This window comes from Culex quinquefasciatus, chromosome 2 (assembly GCF_015732765.1).
Source record: "Culex quinquefasciatus strain JHB chromosome 2, VPISU_Cqui_1.0_pri_paternal, whole genome shotgun sequence".
Classification (NCBI taxonomy): Eukaryota; Metazoa; Arthropoda; class Insecta; order Diptera; family Culicidae; genus Culex; species Culex quinquefasciatus.
In genome coordinates, this window is record NC_051862.1 from 188,760,959 (window position 1) to 188,785,355 (window position 24,397).

At 37.7% G+C, this 24,397-nt stretch overlaps 2 protein-coding genes across 6 annotated transcripts in view; one reads left to right on the plus strand and one right to left on the minus strand.

The window, feature by feature from the left end:
• LOC6035256 (leucine-rich repeat-containing protein 4C) overlaps nt 1–23,937 on the minus strand; it is a 274,948-nt gene extending 251,011 nt beyond the window's left edge. Inside the window, exon 1 of one of the 5 annotated variants that reach the window (XM_038251423.1) lies at nt 22,498–23,937. The gene's annotated coding sequence lies outside the window, so the exon portion shown is untranslated. The remainder of the gene's footprint in view (nt 1–22,497) is intronic. The other 4 variants (XM_038251420.1, XM_038251424.1, XM_038251422.1 and 1 more) reach the window with 4 other exon arrangements.
• Nucleotides 1–24,397, plus strand: part of LOC6041615 (rab3 GTPase-activating protein catalytic subunit) — a 302,640-nt gene that overhangs the window by 253,880 nt on the left and 24,363 nt on the right. The gene's annotated exons all lie outside the window — the stretch shown is intronic.

Here is a 24,397-nt window from a genome sequence, read left to right on the forward strand (position 1 = left end):
GGAGAAGGAGGATGATGAGGAGGAGGAGGAGGAGGAGGAGGAGGAGGAGGAGGAGGAGGGAGGAGGGAGGAGGAGGAGGAGGAGGAGGAGGAGGAGGAGGAGAGGAGGAGGAGGAGGAGGAGGAGGGAGGAGGAGGAGGAGGAGAGGAGGAGGGAGGAGGAGGAGGGAGGAGGAGGAGGAGGAGGAGGAGGAGGAGGAGGAGGAGGAGGAGGAGGGAGGAGGAGGAGGAGGAGGAGGAGGAGGAGGAGGAGGAGGAGGGAGGAGGAGGAGGAGGAGGAGGAGGTAGGAGGAGGAGGAGGAGGAGGGAGAGGAGGAGGAGAGGGAGGAGGGAGGAGGAGGAGGAGGAGGAGGGAGGAGGAGGAGGAGGAGGAGGAGGAGGAGGAGAGGAGGAGGAGGAGGAGGAGGGAGGAGGAGGAGGAGGAGGAGGAGGAGGAGAGGAGGAGGAGGAGGAGGAGGAGGAGGAGGAGGAGGAGGAGGAGGAGGAGGAGGAGGGAGGAGGAGGAGGAGGAGGAGGAGGAGGGAGAGGAGGAGAGGAGGAGGAGGAGGGAGGAGGAGGAGGAGGAGAGGAGGAGGAGGAGGAGGAGGAGGAGGAGGAGGAGGAGGAAGAGGAGGAGGGAGGAGGAGGATGAGGAGGAGGAGGAGGGAGGAGGAGGAAGAGGAGGAGGAGGAGGATGAAGAGGAGGAGGAGGAGGAGGATGAGGAGGAGGAGGAGGAAGCTGCACTACTTTGACCACAGGCGGGAGTGCTGAACTGCTGCTGCTATGAGGAGGGCGTTGGAGAGTTGAGGCTACGCTTGTAGATGGTCCCTGAGGTTCCGTTCCACTCGGCGGCCGTTCATTTGGGTGAAGAGGTGCTGACCATGTTGGAGGAGCTGACCTACGAGGTCTGCCGGCGATCGGGTTCCACGGGCGGAACAGGGAAGTGCCGCAACGCCGACCGGAGGTTTGTTCTCCGTTTGCTCTCCGCCGACATACTTGTTCTGCTTCTCGATCTCCTTGCGCTTCGCTAGGTGATGCACTCGGACATGGCAAACGACTGCTCGAAAACCGTCGACGAGATGCACAAAGTTCTCGGCCGCTCGTCCATCTGCGTCGTCTTGTTGCTGATCTTGTCCGAGAACCCGGAGCTGATTGTTTCCGCCTCGCCGCCTTCCGCCGCGTCGTCAGCCCTGCTGCTGCTCTGGCCGTCGCCGAGCCTCACCCTGCTGCTGATCCGACGACTGCCGCGTCTGGCCTTGGCCCTGCTGCTGCGGCGGGGTTACTCCGGGGAAGGTGGAGGACGCTTTTGCCGGCGCTCGCAGCTTGCTCGATTTCGACAAAAACACAAACCGCCACGGTCGCTCGTTTGACGTTTTGATTAATTTAGGCTGCGTTTTGACAGTTGTTACGCTCGGGGGAATCGTAGGGGACGGTTGTCAATTTTGAAAACAAAATGTTTCAAAATCGAAGAAAATGTTGTCGATTTTGAAAACATTGTCGATCAAATCGAAAACAATCGTTGTTTTCGATTTTATCGCAACTTGTTTTCGATTATGCGGACCTGATTTCTATCCGTGTGGATTTTTTCAGCTAAAATAATACTTTAAGTGGATAGGGGAACTATACCCTTTCTCAACCTATTTCTATTATCGGCCTATCAGCACTTTGATCATGAATTACAGCTTAAATAAAGTGTTTTTGACTGTTCCAAACTAATGAATAGCTCAAATAAAAGGGAGCAAGCAACTCATCATTGTTGATACGCCTGAAAATGTTATTTAATAGCGGAAAACGGCAAAGTGATGAGAATTGGTCGAACGGTTTAGTGTGATTAAAATGGGTATATTTCCCATATCTCGAAATTGTACACATTTTGAAATTCGATTTGACATCAAAAACTGAGGTCAAACATATTTTTTAAGTAAAATATCTATTTGCGGTTTTTGTCCCCTAAAACATATTAAAAAAATAATAATAAAAAACATGGATTATAAAAAAAATATTTTGGAGAAAACAAAAATTCATGAAAAACCGCCTAATTTTTTTTTCGTGTGCATTTTTTTTCTAAATAGTTCTCATCCATATCTACAGTTATGCCGAAGACACCAAACCGATCAGAAACTTTCTTCAAATGATACAAATTTTCGAATGTAATCGTAAAGAATAGCTCATTTGAAACCTTTTGTGTTGAAATTTCGAAAATCAGACTTGACATTTGAAATCTTGACGATGACTAGAGTCGAACGACAAAACATTAAATTAAGTTGGGACGAAATTTATTCAAACTTTATTCATATATATATGAAGGTTTCTGTCATAACACAAAAAAATATTTTAGGTAAATATGTGCTGCAATTTGATCGAATATTTTCGTTAAAAAAATGTGTAATGGTCAATTTGATTGAAGGCCATTTATGTGCTTCACAAAAACGATAAACAATATAACCCTTCACCCATAATTTCGAGTCGAGAGAATCGTTCCCTCAAAATTCATTGAGTGCTCAGCGCCAAAATCGATAGAATAATGCTACCAACTCACTCCACCATAGATCGTCCAATTTCCCGGGGTTACAAAACTGGGAAACGGGAAATTTTCAACAAATTTCCTGGAAATCCTGGAATTCCTGAAATTCTAAATTAATCGAAAATTGTTCTGATCCTGGTTTTGGTCAATATTTTGCAACAAAATAGTATTAAATAGCAATTCTAATGGTCAGAGTAAGTGTAAGGTTCACTTAATGCCTTGGCTGCTTGTAAAAACATACAACTTCAGGAAAATATATAAATTTTCTAAATTCGTTCGCTCAAAATATAATGATTAGTATTTTGTATTGATAAGAAATAGCCAGGTATATGTTTTTCATGGCAAATATTTTATTCAGAACAAATCTTACTGGATTAATCTCATGAATAAATATATAAGCATTGAATTTACCTTAAAAATCTGCTATTCACTCGAAATACCATTTTTATGTAATTACAACTTCCAGTTTTCAAATGTTTGGAGCGAGTATTTGAAATATGTTTACATTTTTTGAAGTAGTTTTTTAATGATATTTTTAATGATTCGGCCTAATAAAAGACTTCGGTAAAAAGAATTTTCATAGAAAAAAGTTGTTTAGTAGTTTCAGATTTAAACTTTACGCCCTATATGCCAGGCTGAGCTGCGTAAACGTGAACAGAAGTTTCCTGCCATTGGAGTTGTGGAAGAAAACTATTCAACTTTTATAGTGCATTGCACCATGAAAGTGAAGAGTTTTCCTGGTTCCCGTTGGCATGAGCTATGTTCACGTTTACGCGAACTCATTTTTTTGAGTGTAGCTCAAGTGCTCTATAAATTTTTAACTTTTGACTGTAATTTCTCGAATACTTTTGAAAGAACAAAAAAAAATCAATTTTGATCTTGGCGGGAAGAGTTACCTTATTTTCAAATGATATAACAAGAATTTTTGCTTAAAAAGCTTACCAAAATTTTAATAGTTTATTTTTAATATCGTAAGTTTATTCATAATATCGTACAAGATCTAAACCTAGTTGTGAATGCTTCAGAAATTATTATCATAAAATTTTTAGACGAACTGATAAGTTCAATAAGAACAGTAAAGCATAAGCATAAGCATAAGCATAGGTGCCCACCCGCAGTTGCTACTCCGTTATTGACCAGGACCTCCAGAAGTTACATCCACGAGCCGTGGAAGATAAGTGGGAGCTATCTTTCCTCGCTTCGCAACTTCTCAAAGGCCCCTATCATGCTGATCAATACCGGCGCCGGCCACGACCAGTGGTAGAGTCACGGGAAGTGGATGGGAATGTTAGTCCGATACTTGAGTGATAGAGACCGCCCAATCGACTGCTTCTCCGACAAAGTATCACATGAGTTTTGAGGGGTTAGTAGATGGGTATGAGGTCAGGATTCACGAGTGGCAGTGATGTGACCATGAGCATTTTGTTTATCGGTTGAAATTTTTAAATCTTAGGCAGCCGGCTGCGGAAAGATAAATTATTGATTATTTAGAAAGTTTGTTTAATCGAACGCGTGCCAACCGAGCAGTAGTGCTATGGGCTGGACTTATCAGTATATTTTTACTGTTTGTACAATTTAGATTACGCGAGCAAATTTCAAAATAGTAAATTAAAGACGATTTACTCTTCAAAAAATCGATAGTTTGCCGAGTTAATACTAAAACTGCCTGTTGGAATAAATTATTACGATCAACGAATATAAACGAAAAGAAAACAGGACACCACGTAACCGATTGTAATGAAATTAAAACAATAACTTAAACGAACTAAACTAACGAAAGCAAAATAATCAAGAACGCGTATACTTAATTATTAAATAATGACCATATAACGATTATTCTCGATAAAATATGATTTGGATTTATCGACCGATTTTGTAGATTTTACGCGGTTTTAATATTTATGGGGCTAAATAATAAAAAAGAACAAATAAACTCATTCACACTCTCATACACACATAAACTAGTTTACATTTTTGACTTCAACATTACAGCGAGTAAGATTTTTAAATTAGACTTTAAATTATTTTTGAAAGTCATCAATATAATGAAAACAGCCTGTAATGCAAAAATCAAAAATAACAAAGTACCCTAAATTGGGTAGAATTTCCAGCAATAGTAGATTATCTATAATTCCAGATAAGTGGTTGTCAATGCTCACTACTCAGTGAGTGGCACTCACGTGCTCAAACAAACTACTCAAAGCTGAAAACTGATTGTTAAAATATTTAAAATAATAACGAAAGATTTTATGGCACACACATCCTTCAATGAGCCGGAACAAGGAGAACTATTGAAAAAGTATATATTAAGAACAAATAAAAGAAACCTAATTTTGAATTAGTTAACCTTTTTACAAATGTTGAAATACATGTTACTTGTTAGCATACTTATTAAGAAAGATGTTTTTATAGATAAAGGGCAAAAAGAAATTAATAAAAAAGTTTCTTATTAGAAACATCCAAGTCTTTGGCAACACTGTCCAAATGAGATCACAACAAAGTTGTCTAGATCAGTTGTGCCGGCTCAATCCCTTTCTCGCATACACTCACGCATCCCCATACACGCATTCACATTCTCATCTCTCAGAATAATTCCTATTGGAACTGGCTCACCCGGTTCTGCTGCCCGCAACTCCATCAACGGCCTAGGAAATACGCCGCCAAGTCAACCTGTTGTTGTTAGCCGACTCCATTTTCAGACAGCTTACACCAACACTGCCACATTGTTCCGTGGAGAGCGACGCTGACAAAATTGTCGTTACTGATTTAAAATCACCACCCCATGTTACCCCACCCACACTATGCACACTGGCAAAGAAGCCTCTCAAATTTCTTTTCGCTTCTATTTCATGCTCTCGCTCACTCTCCGAAAAAACCCTCTTCCACTCTCCCCGCTTTCATCAGTGTTTCGACTTTCACAGCAAACACCGCTTAGAAATATCTTGGTGTGCGTGTTACAAGTTTCCTTTCCACTAACACCAACAAGGTACACCAAGCAAGCCACAACGCGTTGAAAAAATGACGACGAAATCGCTCATTTAAACCGATTGAAAAAAGCAAAATCCGCGTCCCAGAACCGGCCACTAGCACATCCAACACAATCGCGACGCTCCCGGGACGTTCCAGAACCGATTAACACACTTCAGCAGGCGATCCGACCGAATCAAATCACAAAAAAACTCATTTCAAAGACAAGAAAACGCGACGACGATCCGAACTCGATCAGCTCCTCTCGACCTCCCTGATAAGTTCAATAAGAACAGTAAATTGAATTTATTAAAATAAGTTTTTTTATTTAGATTTTTTTTTTGAAAGTTTAAAAAATGTACCAGAAAGTTGAGAAAATGTATACTTCCGCTTGAATTTCGGGAATTCCCGGAAATTTACAAATTCGGGAAACGGAAAATATTTTTTCAGGAAATCCCGGGAATTCCAGGATTTTTCCAGGACGGAAATTGGACGCTCTACTCCACCATAACAAATGTGTTCATTCGTTAATTGAAACAATAAATCTCCAACAAATGTCACACATCGACATCTGACCACTCCTTATTTATCAAGTTTTGGTGGCCAAAGCAGTTAAGTCATTGAGTTAGTTTGTCAAAGGTCTCTGGTTTGATTCCCGTAGTTGACACTTTTGGTTTTTGTTTTGACGGATGAACTTTTTGCAAATGAACCTCGAGAGAATAATTCTTTCGCCCATCTCGAGCTGTGTTCTCTGTGTCCGCGAATGGTACCACTATTCTCTCGACTTGGGGCCATTACTCTCTGGCCGACAGCTATAAAGTCAACTTCGTTTTATTAAAAAAAGTTGGATTTTTCTCATTAAATCTCCCCAAATATTTGTTTTGCCTTTTTATTATGTGCCAAATTTAAAATAAACTAACAAGCAGCCAAAACACCTTCAACCGAATCAACGCTTCCCGTCACACGGCAAATTTGTTTAGACAGCCGGGCAAATTTCATCGGAAAACCCCCCAATCCCACCGGTGGTGGAAATCTCGGCACAAAAGCCAAACCACACACAGAGACATCGGTAAACGAACACAGAGAGAGAGAGAGTCGTCTCTTGGAAAATCCCCCCAACTGTGCAAGGTCTTGTTCCACACTTCCTCCAGTTTGGGAAGGATTTTGGGGTCCAGGAAGAGCAAGAAAGAAAAACTTTCCCCTCCCCCCCACCACCACGCTGGATGTTATCTATTTCTGTGAATCTCCAAAAAGCCATCCCGAAAAAAAGCGGCACGTCATCACCGGCTGGACTAAAATTCAAGCGGCCCCCGTGGGGTGAGGTCGTCCCCGGTTTTCTGACAAAAGTGTGAAAATGTTTCTATATAGTGATTTTTTTCGAGGGGGGGGGGGGTGAAACAGAAGCATCTTTTGTCTACGGTTCTTGAATAAACATGAGTTGGGAAAAAGTTTTGCAAAATCCTTCACTTGATGGTGGGGGGTTGCATTTATTCAGTGACCAGTGTGCATTATGGTTTTTGGACGCTTTTTGTTCCAGTGGGGTTAAAAATAGAGCGTTTGGCCTCGTCGTTGACGAATGGGACGAGTCAGGAACATTTTGTTCCGGAAACAGTAGGAAGTGGTTGAGATTTGATTGTGTGCTTTTCCGGGATTCTTGCATGTTTATGTTTTTCTTTGTACATCAAAAGAATGTTATTGAAACAAACGGAAAACCATTTTTGTTTTGAAAAAAAATATGATTCTGCACATTTCCCAACATTTCTCAATCCAACCCGAGATTTATTGCCCATCAGTGCAAATGGAATCAGGACTAAGAAATGACTTTCTCCCTCTAGAATTGCACTGACCAGAACAACTACAAAAAAACCAACATCGTTTTAATGGATCGACGATGCCACCAACGGGCAGTGAGACCGCCCTTTTCCACTCAAATTTGGCGCAACGTTTTAATGGATTTTTACTTGGACCACAGCGAAAGAAAAGCTTAAAAGTCGGAACGAATTAAGTTGAAAGAACGCGAGAGGGATTTCTTTTTCTGTTTTTTTTCTTCAAAGGGAGGAGGGAGGATTTTCCCGACTTTGGCTGGCAGGAGCTGATGCCACCCCACCCTAGTATGACGTGTTTAATTAGTTCTGGCGATAGAATCATGAATTTCAGATTCAGCAGCAAGATAAATGGTGTTTGCGCGGAAGGACAATTGCGAGGGAGATCGAGCAAAAAAAAAAGAGGCGACAAGCATTAGTTGCGATAATATTTGACTTTGCAGATTGAATAATGGATTAAGGAAGTGACATCTTAATTTGGAACGTTGGCGGAAGATAGTTAAGAAATTTTCAGCGATAGAATTATCTCAAAGTTTTTTTGCCAGTGAACTTTTTAAATGTGTTTTTTTGTCTTGATATCAAAAAAGATCTCAATGCGAAAAAGGTTTTTCATGCTCCCACCCTGAGCAATTCTCTACGAAATCGACCGATTTCAGCTATTTTTATTTTTTGGATTCTTTTATTTGGCTCAAACTTTGTGGAGGCCTTCCCTTTGACCAAAGAAGCCATTCTGTGTCATTGGTTCATCCATACAAGTCACCATACAGTTTTGCAGCTGTTCATAGAAAAATGAAGGAATTTATGATCAATGAGCAATTCTCTACGAAATCGGTCTTTTTTCTTAAATTTTAATTTTTTGTATTTTTTAATCCGACTGAAACTTTTTTGGTGCCTTCGGTATGCCCAAAAAAACCATTTTGCATCATTAGTTTGTCCATATAATTTTCCATACAAACTTGGCAGCTGGCCATACAAAAATAATGTACCGTAAAACGGGGTGACTTTGATAGCCGGGGTGACTTTGATAGGTTTGAGATTTTTCCGCAGAATGAAGAGTACAAATAAATTACATACGGAATGGTTTGGAATCATATTGACCGGGAGAGAAGTGTTCAAAGTACCTGAAGAGGAACTTTTCATAAAATTTTGAAAAGTTTAAATAGTTAGTTAACTATAACTAAGAAAATGTTGATGAAAGGCATTATTTAACACTTTTCAAATTGTCATGATTTTCTCAATGAACATTATTTTGAATCGGAAAACGGGATGCATTTTTGGATTCTTTGGACAATTTTCCACTAGGAGAAGGTTGAAAAAGATGTAAAAAATAATAATATGTGTTTTTGAGACACAAGTAATAAAAAATCTCCAAAATTATAGGCAATTTCAGTTGAACAAATTTCATGTAAAATGTGAAAACTTGTGATTCGTGTTTTGAATTTAGTATAAAATGCAATATAGATCGATAATTTCATAAACAAAACTAGTTTTAAAGAATTTAAGGAAAAAATCCAACATTTTAACAGTTTTACCTGAAATGTATATGTATTTTGATAAAAAGCTTATAAACTTAGTTAACTTAACATAAACATTGATTTTCTTTCTTTCAAACTATATCGGCAACCTAAGTGATGGTACATTTGACGTAAAAATAAAGTTAGAACACCTTAAATCTGATTTTAACAAGAAAATCTATGACTATCAAAGTCACCCCGGAATTTAAACTAAGAATTTTTAACGTAACTATTGTTCCAAACACTATTGAAAAAACTTTTTCAAAAATAGTGCATGGACTTTGTGTGGCTTACCCCAGTACATGTTTTAAAAATAATAATTTTGAAAAGACCTTAACAGTTGAAAAATATTCCAAAACAAATTGAAATCCTATCAAAGTCACCCCGGTTTACGGTATGAAAATTCAAAACTTGTATCTTTTGAAGGAATTTTACATCGATTTGGTGTCTTCGGCAAAGTTGTAGGTATGGATATGGACTACACTGAAAAAATGATACACGGTAAAAAAATTTGGTGATTTTATTTTACTTTTGTCACTTAAACTTGATTTGCAAAAAAACACCATTTTTAATTTTTTTATTTTTGATATGTTTTAGAGGACATCAAATGCCAACTTTTCAGAAATTTCCAGGTTGTGCAAAAATCTTTGAGCGAGTTATGTATTTTTGAATCAATACTGATTTGTTAAAAAATCGAAATATTGGTCGCAAAAATTTTTCAACTTCATTTTTTTATGTAAAATCAAATTTGCAATCAAAAAGTACTTTAGTGAAATTTTCATAAAGTGCACCGTTTTCAAGTTAAATCCATTTTTAGGTGACTTTTTTGAAAATAGTCGCAGTTTTTCATTTTTTTAAATTAGTGCACATGTTTGCCCACACTTGAAATTTTTTTTTGAAAAGCTGAGAAAATTCTCTATATTTTCCTTTTTTGAACTTTGTTGATACGATCCTTAGTTGCTGAGATATTGCCATGCAAAGGTTTAAAAACAGGAAAATTTAAGTCCCACCCAAACAACACACCATTTTCTAATGTCGATATCTCAGCAACTAATGGTCCGATTTTCAATGTTAAAATATGAAACATTCGTAAAATTTTCCGATCTTTTCGAAAAAAATATTTTGATTTTTTTTAAATCAAGACTAACATTTTGGAAGGGCCAAACATTCAATATGTTGTGGCCCTTAAAATTTCGAAAAATAACTTTAAATCTTCAAACAAATCTGAAAGGATCACATCTGGGACAAAAACAAAAACACACCATATCAGACGTAAATAATCAAAAAGGATTGAAACTTTCGAGGGCAATAAAAAAAGGCTGCCAAAGATTCGACCCCAAGCGAATACCGTCCTGCTAGTGCCCAACTTGCAGGCCCATAAAATCCACCGATACGCACCGGCGATGATACCGGCCACATACTCCAAACTGAGCTTTGGCCTCCACCGACTGACGCAGGGTCACGTGCCCGCGTGAATCGCGTCGGGAAAATTCAATTTCAGCAAAATTTCAGAGCTACTGCCTTCATTTTTTTGGTACCTGCCAGGCTAGGTTTTCACTTTTGACCAGCCACGAGATATTTGTTTTTTTTTTTTTTTTTCAGTGGAGGAGAAGATAAATGGATCAGATAATCTGTTGATGGTTTTCCACTAGTTGAGGGGGGTGGAAGTACTTGGTGGTCAGCGTTGAGTGAAAAAAAAACAACCCTCATGAGATGTATGAGGAGAGTGCAGACAACAAAAAAATTGACGATCAGATGTTTACGAACGATTGGAGATAGCGTGTAACAAATCCATATTTTACTGGCTCACTGAAACATGCATTTTTTCTCCATCTCTCTCCAATCGGCTCAATTTCAGTAGACCGCACAAAAAGCTCAGGAAAGAAAAACTTTCGATTGGCCCCGGTATACTAACTTTCATCCTGTCGGTCGATTCGGAGAGTAGTATATCTTAGTGGTGGAGAGGTGATATCGTTGCGCAGCACGAATTCCGTCGAGCTTGTCGAAATGCCATGGGGAAAAGTAATTGCTTTCAGCGTGTGTGCACACGAATTGCAGTGAGTGTGTGTGTGTGTGTGCGTTATTGGTCGCGTGACGAGCAAGAAGAAGGAGCGCCTCTATTCACCAATTATTGTAAACTAGTTTGTTAACACGAGTGAATTTCGAGGATGCAATTTGTGAGTAAGTGCACAAGCTATCAAATGAGCTGCTACGCTGTGAAATTGAGGCATTTAATGGTAACACGGTTGTTACACGTCGATCAGCGGTGTCTGGGGGTGGTGGCTGGATTGAACGATTTATTAGCGATAAAGAAAGGCCGGGACTGTGGTGTAGGGGTAAGCGTGATTGCCTCTCACCCAGTCGGCCTGGGTTCGATCCCAGAAGGTCCCGGTGGCAAATTTTGAGACGGCTTCAACAGCTGCGTAAACTAAATCTTCTAAGCTGACTGAATTTTTCTCCCCGCTCGATTTGTTTTGGTTTAATGGATGAGAGAGCAAAGAATATTTTTGAATCTGCTTGCTGGTGATCTCTCTCTTTCGCTCTTACACGGCACTGTCTGATCACGCCTTCCGTCGGACGGGAAGTAAATGTTGGCCCCGGACTAACCTAAAAAGGTTAGGTCGTTAGCTCAGTCCAGGTGTAGGAGTCGTCTCCCTGGGTCCTGTCCTGGTGGAGTCGCTGGTAGGCAGTTGGACCAACAATCCAAAGGTCGTCAGTTTGAATCCCGGGGTGGATGGAAGCTAAGGTGTAAAAAGAGGTTTGCAATTGCCTCAACAATCAAGCCTTCGGACACTTAGTTTCGAGTAGGAATCTCGCAATCGAGAAAGCCAAGGCAATGCTGTAGAGCGAATAATTTGATTTGATTTTTTGAAAGGTTACATTGCCTAGATATGCTATTTGAAGTTAGCAGTTTCAAAACACGCATGCCACGATATCTCATTTCTGCTTTGACCAAATTGGCTCAAAATTTTGATGAAAACCCGTTTAACCGGATCCAAGTCAAAGGCAGCTTTTCAAAAAAATTATATGTTTTTTTTTAAATTATCAGTTTTTTGAACGCAAAATTTCTAAATTGGGTCTTCACCCCAAATTTCAGCCAATTTGGTCCATCCCATCATGAAATATCGCGGCACGCGTAAATTAACTTCTAAATCATCTCTTACTTAGTTGAATCATAAATATCTATATGAAAATTTCAGGTTTGATTGAAAGTCATCTCTTTCGTGGATTTGAAAAAAATAAACCTATGAAATTGTGTGATTTTCTACATGTGATTCCTTAAGATCACAAAAATGAAAATGTAAAAAAAAAAACAACATTTCTTGAAGATATTTGTCAGCATTTGCAAATAAAATATTTAAAGAAATACAAAATGATTAAAGCTTCTTTTTTTATTTTATTTTTTGTATTCACCTCAAGTCATCAACAAATTGCAAATATTGTTTTTTTTTCTTTCAAATAAAAAAAAAATCAGAAATGGTGACGCTTGGTCATGACTTTTACGTGTAAAAAAGGTTATCTACAAAGCATAAAATTCAGGTCAATAAAAATGAAAAATCGTTCAATTATCGTAAGGTTCATTAAGTTTCAATTAATTTATTTAAATTAATTCCAAAATCATATATTTATCAATTCATCAATTCAAATTAGAGCGTCCAATTTCCCAGGGTTACAAATTTCCCGGGAAACGGGAAATTTTCTGTAAATTTCCCGGAAATCCGTGGAATTCGGGAAATTTTAATTAATTGAAAATTGTTATGATCTTGGTTTTAGTTAATATTATGCAACAAAAGTGTATAGGACATCAACATTAATGGTTTAAATAAGTAAGATGATCAACTACAAGAAAATGGATTTTGGAATTTTTTGATGACAAATTTTAAACTTGCCTCTGTAACCAGTTTTTTTAAATGAGAATAAAAAAAACATGCTGAAATTATGTTCTTCATGACAAATACTGGTTTCAGCTCTTGAACAAACGGTAAAGCTTTTTAGTGTTGGTTTTACTCCAAACAACCCAATGTTTTTCAAATATTTGAAGCAAGCTTTGAATATATTTTTGTATTTTTTGAGAACAAACAATTGAAAGTAATTTTTCAATGATTTTTTTTTGTATTATCATGCAATATAATTTAAATTATACGACAAATTAACATCATTCCACAAAAGTCATCTTTTCACATTTAACCCTCTAACACCTGTAGTTGTTCTAGTGCTCCAACATTCTTTTACTTCAAATTGTAATTTCTGTAGTACTAGGTATTCAACTTATTGAATTTATTCTTTTTGCAAAAATTGTTTTGATGAAATAACATCCATCTATTTAAAGCTTACCTAATTGTAATAATTTAATACTCATTAAGCAAAATTTATTCCCACTTGCTTCAAAATTAATAATATCAGATATAATTCTGATATCATAATTTCGGCTAATTTGATAAATAATACATAAACCAAACAATACATTCAATTGAACAAAATTATGTTGAGTTTGTTCATTTATTATTTTTTCAGAGCATTTTCAAAAAATAGTTAAAAAATTTAAGAAAATGTATACTTCCGCTTGAATTTCGGGAATTCCCGGGAAATTTACATATTTCCCGGGAAACGGGAAATTTTTTCAGGAAATCCGGAATTCCAATTTTTCCGGGACGGGAAATTGGACGCTCTAATTCAAATTAAAACAATATTGACTTTTTGACGTTTTAAAAAAAATATTATTTTTTCATAATTTGTCTACACTGCCAACTTTCGCTCAAAACATGCAATTTTTTGTCATCTAAAAATATAAAAAAAAAATGTTTTTTTTTTAGTATAACTTATTGCGCAATTTATTTTTTGTTTGCAAAGTTCAAATTAAAGAATCATTTTTTATGTTAAACTATTATATCTGAAAAGTCCTAAGCAATATACCCACAACTTTGCCCACATCATCAAATCGATCAGAACATCCGTTGCGAAGATACAGGTTTTCGAATATGTATTTTAACAGCCTATTCTCTATTCAAAAACATTTGCAAAAATTGTATAAAAACTTCTATGAACGACTTCTTTGATCATAGGAAAAGTACACATAATGTTTTAACCAAATCAAAAAAATGCATTTTCAATATTTTTTTTTTAATTTTGAAAGATATTTTTTATTATTTATTGTTTTTATTTTATCTTACAAAATTTAAATTTGGTTTGTTTATTAAATCACGTTCGATTAATTTTGAACCAAATTTAAATATTTTTTTAATGTTTGCTTAAAAGCTATTGAAATATGACTGGATTGCATAAAAGTCCCATGTGCATTTTCATCACTTTTAAGTTAATGGTGCAGCTCGTAAAATAAAGGACAACAAATTTTAAAACAACTGTACTCTTGTATAATGCATTTCTATAACACCCCTTCCAATGAAATGTTGAAACCATGAAAAGTAATTTTAACTTTTTTTTTACTTCTATCGTTTTAAATTTATCAAGTGTAAATAAGTATTAGGTAGCATTTGAATTTTTAAACTTAAAATTTTATTGCTCATGATATTGCAATAGATTTTCAAATTGTCTTTTTGCAATTCCGTTGTGAATCTGTAGACTTTTTCTGTCCTTCTGGAGAAACGAAACGAAAAGTTCTACTTTTGAGCACTAAAATGGGTGTTGAAAAGTTGCAGTTTTCAACACTAGTAGCGAAAAGAAACATTTTTCAATATTTTTTTTTGTTTTGGTGAATTAACTTAACACATGGATGATTTACATAAAATTTCATTCAAAAAGCATTTTTCGGAGTTGCAAAAAGTGTTGCAAACAAAACTGTTTTTGCAACTTGTTACAAAAACTACTATTTTAAAATAGTTTTATTGTTTGTTATGTTCCAAATTGATACAAAAAAACATGTTCTCCAGTGAATTTATATCAAACCTAATAAACTGTTTCCAAATATCTAATTTTTAAAGATGTTTTAAAACAAATTCCCTTTATTACCTCACTGCGATCAACAAAGCACCACCGCAGTAACGAGGTTGATCACAAATTTAAATTCTAACCACCCATCCTCGAAAAAGTTCTTCCGCGGGGTTCAAAAGAAGTTGCAAGCAAAATCTCAAAAAAATGCGCAACTACACCCAGCCACCAGTAGAAAGCAAGGTGTATGTTTTGCAAGCGTCCCGGCGGCTGGCCGCGGCCACGGAAGACGCACACTTTTGGCCGTTAGATAAATGATTGGCTGCCAAGAGCCACACCACGCGGATAAATTGCTACACTCCTCCCGCCCGCTAACGGTCGTACTAATGGATTAGATCGTTTTCCTGGAATTAGACGGAAATAGAACCGATGCCGCCACCACCAGTACTGTAGGAGCAGGTATAGATATGGATTAAAGGCTAATCAAAGGAATTGAATTATTTTTGTGTTTATCAAAAAATATTAAGGTACACAAATCTGACTAAGCTCAAGATCAATTTACTAAAGAAGATTCAATCAGTCAAAAACTGACTTATCTAAACCAACCGTAAACCGTTGCAGTTCAAATTCCTTAGTGACTGGAACATCTCCCGGCCAACCTGTTCAACCGGCCAGCAGTGGTTTCTAGGTCAACGTGTTACTTAACCGGCCCGACCCGTCCTATCCCGTCATCCCGATGCCGGCCAGAGGATGCTGCACTGATGAACCTGTTCGAACTGCTCAGATAGGAGGCTGAAAAAAAAGTTGGCGTGTAAGGCCCGCGCGCGATAACTCAGGTTTCTCCCCTCCTCTCGCGGGTTGAGCCGCGCTGCGAAGTAACCCAATTAGAATAGGGAATAACGGGTGTTGATACTTGGGGAAATGCTTTTTCCGCGCTACTGAAGTCTTTTGACAGCGATAGAGAGTACATTAATCGAACGCCAGTTGAATGAAGCTGGGGAGTCCCCTCGGTCGTGTGTTGTGCCCAAAAATGGGAATCTGGGTCTCCTCGAGGGGGAAGAAATAAAACGGTTACACTTTTTCAAGGGGGCTCGCGGTAAATTGGCAAAAATCAGGGAAGAGTTCCCCTTTGAAACGCAGGTATTCGATAAATACCTGAGGGAAGAGGGTCGCGAAATTCGCGATTTGCGAAATAATAAGAGAAAAAGGCGTGTGTATCAACCAAATCGAACCGGTAAATGTCGTTGAGCAGGGGTTCTCCTAACAAACTTCTGTGCAGTGTGTCTGGGTAAAATTAAGGTGATTCTGGAATCTCATAGTATGACTCGTCAAATAGTTTGATATTAAAATTAAAAAAATCTTCAGATAGCTCAAGCATCTCTGCCCATAAGTGTTTATCGTATCCGCAAAGTGGAATTCGCGCCCAGGTATGCGAATGATTAGCACAAACAGCGGGCACGTTGTACGGCGGCGCTTACCCGAAGAAGCAATCGATAAGATTTTAAATTTCCGAGTTTGTGCCGCTTCTGACGACCGGGTTGATTGAATATCCCATCGACACCCACTCCACCACCTTCTACTCCTTCTGCTTGAGCAAATAAAACTTTGTGCAAATTCTGAACGTTCGCCGGGGTGAATGAACGCTGAAGAAGAAAGTAGCTCTTAAGGTGACGCGCGCAATGCAAATTATTCCGTGGAGGAACGACAAGAATGTGATTGAATCATCGGTCGTCGTGACGTGATTCAGGCAGGAGGAGGTGGGAAATGATGTGGCGAAATGGTCACCACGGTGGGAATTGCTGCGCGACGAATCGACTAAGTAGGTCAGGCCAGCAGTGCAGATGGTCTGGAGGAGGTCTGGCCTGGACACTGGGGAGTGGGTAGTATTTTTTTTTTTTTCGTTGTCATTCATTAAACAGCTGGAAGCGGTTCATTTTGTTCAATTGGTTTCAAATGGCATTGTTATGGGCGAAGAAATGGCATGCAAAGGGTGGGAAATGGTCGCTGGAGTGATTTCCATTTGATCGAAAAGAGGGGTTGACACATTTTACTGCTTGAATGTTCTTAATTTTCTGCATTGCTCGATTTTTTGGTACTAATGAATTCAACATTTACATTTCTCTTTATTATCAAATTCGAATTGTGCAACCCCATTTTAGTAACATTTCGTTGGTTGATTGCCTTTTAAAAATTCAAAATCCGTTTAAAATAGTTTATGGGTCAAAATTATGCACGACAATCAAAAATATGACAGCGATTTTTTTTTGAAATATTTTCAAAGCAATAATAAATAAAAAAGAAAAAATAATTATTCTAGAATTTTGAAGTTCTGAAGATATTTGAAAAAAGTAGTTAATGCAACAAGTTGCAAAAAGATGATTTTTTCAGCACGAGTCGTACATTTATCCAACGAGGTTCACCGAGCTAAAAAATCAGGGAGAGAGGCTACCCTAAATATTTTTTCAAAAGGCTTCAAAATTTCAATGGATATTTAAGTGCAACCTGATGAAATCAATTTAAAATGCATTCCCCTGCGTTTGAAATCAGTTTTAGCATGTTTTGGTTTGTTCAAAAATCTTTAGAATTTTTGAAAATTTTCAATGTACAGTATTGCAAAAAGTTTTTTTTTCGCTAAAAATTTTATTTTTGTGAAATCTAACATTTTAGAAAACGATGTAATCACAAGTGAATTACTGTAAAATGGATTTTAAAACACTTGTTTTATTCATATGTTGAGGCTAGAGGGTGACGATTCTCGAGATTATCAATTTCCCGGGAATCGAGAGTTGTATTTTGCCTTTTCCCGCGAATTCCCGGGACTCGGGAGTTTTTTTATGAACTATGCAATAGTGCCAATAATTTAACAGAAATGTAATAAATTTGTTACTTTTCAACCAATTCAGTTACAATTGATTGAAACTTATTCAATTAAACGTTAATTTATGTAGCCTCGTTTTATAGTTCACAGAATGACCCAATCTCACCCCAGACCCAATGTCACCCCTGATGACGGTATTTTTTCTGAATTCTGAAGCTTTTTGCATGAACTTGCTATAAGATTTTTAAAAATTTCAAATTAGCTAATATGTAATTTCCCAGTACCGTAAAACGGGGTGACTTTGATAGCCGGGGTGACTTTGATAGGTTTGCGATTTTTCCGAAAAATGAAGAGTACAATTAAAATACGTAAGGAATGGTTCAGAAACATACTGACCGTGGTAGAGAAGTGTTCAAAGTATCTCATGAAGAACTTTTCATAAATTTTTGAAAAGTTTATAAAGTTAGTTAACTATAGTTAAGAAAATGTGGATGAAAGTCATTATTTTAAACTTCTCAAAGTGTCATGATTTTCTCAATGAACATGATTTTTAATCGGAAAACGGAATGCATTTTCGGATTCTTTGGACAATTTTCCACTAGGAGAAGGTTAAATAAGTTTGTAAATAATAATTAATAAGTGTTTTTGAAACACAATTAAAAAAAATCTCCAAATTTATAGGCAAATTCAGTTGAACAAATTTCATGTAAAATGTGAAAACTTGTGATTCGTGCTTCGAATTCAGTATAAAATGCAATATTAATCGAAAATTTTATAAACAAAACTATTTTTAACAAATTTCAGGCAAAATTCCGACTTTTTAACAATTTTACCTAAAATTTATATGTATTTTGTTAAAAAGCTTATAATTTTAGTTAACTTAATACAAACATTGATTTTTTTTTCTTACAAACTATATCAGCTACTTTAGTGATGGTACATTTAACGTACAAATAAAGTTTGAACATCTTAAATATGATTTAAACAAGAAAAACTATGACTATCAAAGTCACCCCGGAATTAAAACCAAGAATTTTTAACGTAACTATTTTTCTAAAAACCATTGAAAAAAACTTTTTTTTTTTCAAAATAGTGCATGGACTTTGTGTGGCCTACCCCAGTACATGTTTTAAAAATAATAATCTTGAGAAAAACCTTACCTGTTGGAAAATATTCTAAAAACAAATTGAAATCCTATCAAAGTCACCCCGGTTTACGGTATCTTTATTTTTGCAATATGATAAAAAACGACTCAAAACAACAATTTAAAATTATTTTTCCTTGTTTGGTCAACTGTAAATATTAATTTAAGAAATATTTACCTGGAAAATATGAAATGAAGAAATATTAACAACTATCCGGAAAACCTGAATTTTAACAATTGGCGGACCTATACTTTACAAAAAGTTGCAGAGTTATTTTTCCAAAATGTTATTTAATATTGAGGTTGATGCAAAACCCAAAACTACTTAGTTACATCAAAAAGGAAATTACCTTGATACAGTGAAATTAACATACTTAGAATTAAAAAAAAACAAAATTATAAGGTTTGCTATGCTCGAGAGATGATATGGAAATTGAACTTATCTTGAAAAGACTTTTCCCTCTTAGAAATAATAAATAGAAATAGTGTTTAAAAAAAACTTGAGTTTTTCATTTCTGGGATGTACCTGCTAAATAAGCTCTAAAGTAACTTTTGACTACACTCAATTATAGTAATTGGAAGTTTTGACGATTTAAAATTTACACTTTCTGGATAAGAAGATTATAGAAGCATTGGTTTATTCGAACTTGAATATCAATAATTGAACACTCAATGTTCTGAACAATTTCGATTTTTCAAATGTTTTTCTGATTAGTTTATATAATTTGGCTTTCATATTTATATCAATAAAATTTCCCGGGAGTCTCGACCAAATTTCCCGGGAATCGAGAGGTCCAAAAATGATCGAGTTCCCGGGATTTTTTTCCCGGGAATTCCCGCTCGTCACCCTCTAGTTGAGGCTATATAGTTATTTCAACTTTTTTTTAAATTTATTTTCTACCTTCCTTTTTGAATCTTGCCAGAGCCGAGGGATAAAAACATTGAAAAAATATTTGCATCGACCTAAGGGCCACTGATTAATGCACTTTGCTTTGTATCTTTTTTCTTGCAAGCTAAAGTATATATGTGAGTATTTGCTTTGATTTTTATTTTTTTATTTTTTTGCTTCTGTAAAATGTAACGCTTTCTTTAATTTTGGTGATCTTAAAACAATATTAAAAAATTGATCTTAACTAATATTTTTTTCTCTTGCAAATCAAAATATTGAATAAGAGCTGAAAAAAAAGAAACAAAGGTATTGAGCAATAATAATATTTTACTTTTTTTATTCAAACGGAAAAGAAATCATTTATCTAAAAATAAATTAACCTGACTTGAATTTCATAATACAAAGTTTATACAAATTTCAACAAAAAATCACGCTTTGAGGTCGCTCTGATTAAATCCTGCCCCTCATAACTTTCAACGTCCAATTCAACTTTTACCCTCACTCCAGATTTCACCCGGGTGCCATCTGGTGGATGGCCCCCCCCCTCTGAAATCCCGGCCAACCTGCTTGCGCGGGGGAAAGTATCCCGAAAAACCGCCGGCCGTCGCCGAAAAACAAAAGTGGTTAAAAACCAGTTCAACACTTGCCGGCCGCGCGAGAGCGCCGGACCAGCCACATCGATAATGACCCCGAAGAGGGGAGGCCCCCAGATGTGGCCAAGTGGCCGCGCGGCCAAAAACCACGCGAGTGCGTGTAAATTTATGAAAACCTCAATTATAAAATAATCAACTCATTTTGTACGGCGGGGAGAAGCTGCGTGTGTGGTTGTGAGCGTGGGTGTGTGTGTGCAATATGGATGTGGTTTTGGCTCGGTGGTTTTCGAGCAGAAATTTTAGCTGCTTGTGGTCAAGTGTTTGGATTAAGGGAGGGGGGTGTGTGTTTTCACTTGTATGTTTTTATTCAAAAGGATATTACCCAAATTAGCACTCCTTATCATATCATGAAATTGCATCTCGTTTTATCTAGTTAACATTTTTTATATAGAGAAAAATGAATTTAAAATGGAAACAAGTTGTGAAATGCGTTGAACATGGTTTAATTTGCAAAAAAAAAATGTTTATTGTAAAAAAACATTTCACATAATTATTTTACAAGTGTTCCAAATATTTTAAAACAAACCCAAAAGTCTGAAAAAACTTAAACAATGCTGAAATGTGTATTGAAATTAATTCATTTAATTCTCCTATTAACACAAAAATGCTGTTTTTTTATTTTTGAACAAAAAAAACACTTGTTCTAAAATATGACATCGGCCTTTAAAAATGTGGTAGCGAGCCTAGGTATTGACCTTTTAATGAAAATGTGTTTTAAAAATGCATTTTACACCAGCCGAGTGTTTTGCAAGCATCTAGAGTTTTCAAAATATTTTAACATGTATAAAAAAAATCGTGAAAATTAACGTTATTTAAATTTCACCAAAATTCCAATTATTTTTTAATTAGCTCAAACATGCTAAATATGATTTTCAAAGCAGGAAAATGCATATCAAGAGGTTAATTCAACTTCTATTGCTGTCAAAACTTTGAAGTTTTTTAAATAAAATATATTTTTCCCTTGATGTTTCGAGCCAATTTCGAAGGGGAGGCGACATAAAGTTTGAAAAATATTTGCAACGGCTTCACTGGTGATATCACATATTTTTAACACTTGTAGCACCAACGGGGTCAAAACTTACGCGAAGCACCAAGAGGGTCAAAAAAGTTGGAAATCCGGCTGAAAACTCAACCAATTTGGATTAATCTTGTTGCATTCGATCCAGAAGAATGTCAAGAATCACCTACAATAATAGATCCAAAACAGATCCACTCTAAGTTATAATGAAAAAGGCATTTCCAACTTTTTTTCCAAGTGTTAAAAGAGACGGTGAAGTTGCATTTTTAACTTTTTTGACCCCGTTGGGGCTACAAGTGTTAAAATGTAAAGACCTTAATGCAAAATGTAGATACTTTTCATAAAAAATACAGTTATTTTGTTCAGGAAAATTGATTGTGTCCTTATAAAATACAATTAAATGAAACTATTTTTAACAAAAATAAAACAGGTCATTGTTAAATTTATTACAACTTTTATCTCCCATTCCAAATTCGCACAAAGCACAAAGCTTAGATATTCTCAAGGAAACTATTAAAAATACATTGTATAAAGTTTATTTGTCCTTTTATAATTGAACTTTTAAGATTTTTACCTTGACCTTTACCTTATTTTTAAACCTTGAAAAAAATATATTTTCACTAGTTTATGAGATTTTTTACAGCTCCTCAACAGTTATTATGTGCGATAAATTTGCATTATTTTTGTACAATTATGCCTAAAATTAATAAATATCGATTTATTTTTGCAAATTTTAGTGACTGTTAAGAATTTAAACATTTTTTCTGATTTCGTTTTGTTAATAAATGTTTAGGAATTAGGTAAAGTACTTAAAACAAATTAAAACACATGTCTCCAAAATTAAGCATTCTCCTCTCCCCTCAAATTGCCATCCCTCACAAAGTCGTCCGCCAACTTTGACACCTCGGCGGGCACTGAACCATATCCCGAGCACCACAACCCGAAGTTGTGACCCTCGGCGAAAAAATTCTCCCTCTCAAAGTGCCAAACTTAATCCAAGTCTCTCCGAGTCCGCTCAAGAGTCCTGCACTCTGGCGCTCTCCAGGATGCTCACCGGAAGCGGAACAGTTTTTGCGGAAAGCGGTGAAGGGCTGCGACTTAGCCCCACAATGCTCCCCCCCCCCCTTCCAGGGGAGGGCGGGTCCTCATGAAACCAAAACAATACGCGACAACCCTTTCGATCTGGGTCAATCGAAAAAGTGGCTGATTTGAACTTTTTTAATGGTGAGTTATTTGGGGGGACCACCACCTGAGTTAAGTAATAAAGTAATTAGCACGTACACCTCAATTCCAGCGTTGGTTGCTTCTCGTTGATCTCCAGAACTCGGCTCGGAAATTATGACAGGTCTTCAAGTAACACTAATCACTGCAACACACTGAACAAATACCGGCTTCACCCTAGCAATCACACTGCCACAGAGGGAGACTCCGCGTCGGTTTCCAATTTAACTGTTAACCTTAATCACTTGTTTTTAGATGTAATTTATTTTTCTCCACTCTCGTGTGGATATATATTTTTTTATTATCAACTTCTCCACGGACAAAACTGCCTCGGCTCAGGTTTCAGGGGCTCCACGGCGTGTATGTTTTAGTTGCACTCTGTTTCACTCGCCGATCGTGGTAGATCTCTCTATTATGCTCTCTACACACCCAGCTGTGGATCGGCCGTTGAAGTAGGTCGACTCCCAGTTGTGGGGAAAAGACTTGAAGATCCCACCCCAGGGCTCGGGAATTGGGGATAGTGTGTGTACGGCGCCTCACAATTGATGATATTTATGTAAACGCTTCATCAAAATGATTTCAGGAATTACCGAATTATCGGCTGATCACCGACGATCATCACTATCGACTTGTTGTAACTGAATTGTGGTGATTTCTTCGCGCAGTCCACTTACTGGAGGTTAGGTTCCCATATTCGACATCATGCAGGTCTTTGCGGTTACCCCCTAGCCCACGTGAGTCAACTCCCGAAACCCGTTGATTTATGTCAACTGATTATCACTACACACTACGCTTAAAATACGTGAACCAGAATTGATGACTGCTGGTCTGCTGCGGTTTCCTTCAACCAGCAGCGTACGGCGATCCACGTTCTTCAACGGCGCAAAAATCTAACGGCACTTTCTTCGCGAAGCACACTTTCTACTCCGAGCGAGCGAGCGCGCGCTGGCACCCTAGTTGTTTTGGTTGCTGAACACTAGTCACTGCTTCTACACCGTATCAAGTACTCCCAGAACCTTAACCTTCAAGATCACAGAACCGGTCACTAAATATCCCAAATGTTTCGTCGCACTAATTAGCTTTCGTATATGTTTCCCGTTCTAATCAAGTTCGCAAGCTTCGCGCGCGCGCGTGGAGATCCGTAACTTCGACTTGGTACAATATCCGCCGCGGTGCGTCGGATCGGAGCGTTCACAGGTGACTAACGCGATCGCGGAATGCGCGTACGGGGTCCAACCGTTTCACGAGAGCAAGACCGGACCGGGGCTCTCTCCCTCAACGTTGATCGTGTGGTACAGATCTTGCCCCCGAGAAGAGATCTCCAAACTCCAAACTCAGTGCTCCGCTGCTGCCACAGAGACAAGTCTGGCTGGCTTCGCGTAAGATTTACGTTTGAGTCCGGCTGGTTTCGTTTGGGCCAACGTTGCTGCCGCTAGTAGCTGCTACTAGAGCGCATTTTTGTTGTTGTGAATGCGCTTCGTAACCGACCCGCCCCGCACGCCCTTCTTCCTTTTCGTGGAGCATGGCATGGTATGGCTGAGGAACGGCCCCACGGTACCGTAAGCTTTGAAAAGTTCTCTCGCTCTCGGTTGCTCTCGCCGATGCTCGTGACGGGAGAGCGATGTAGACATGTGCTCAAGAGTCGAAGTTCCGAAGCATCAGCGCGTGTTTGGTGGAAGAGTTAGATTGTTGGGGCCGCTGCTGCCGGTTTGTTGGATATGTGGATCGAACGCTCCCCGCGCGTACTGTTGTGTTTCCCGTGCGAATAACTGTTGTTTCTCTCTCACGAGGAGGGCGGCGTCCCGAACGAGAAAAGATGAAGAATGGAGAGTTTAACCTGATTGCAAAATCATGTCACTTCATCTTTTGTCATTTTGAAGGTCTCCTACGAAAGGCCGGATCTCAAAAGGCTGAATTACTCGAAAGGAAGTATTATCATAAGGGACCATCCATAAATCACGT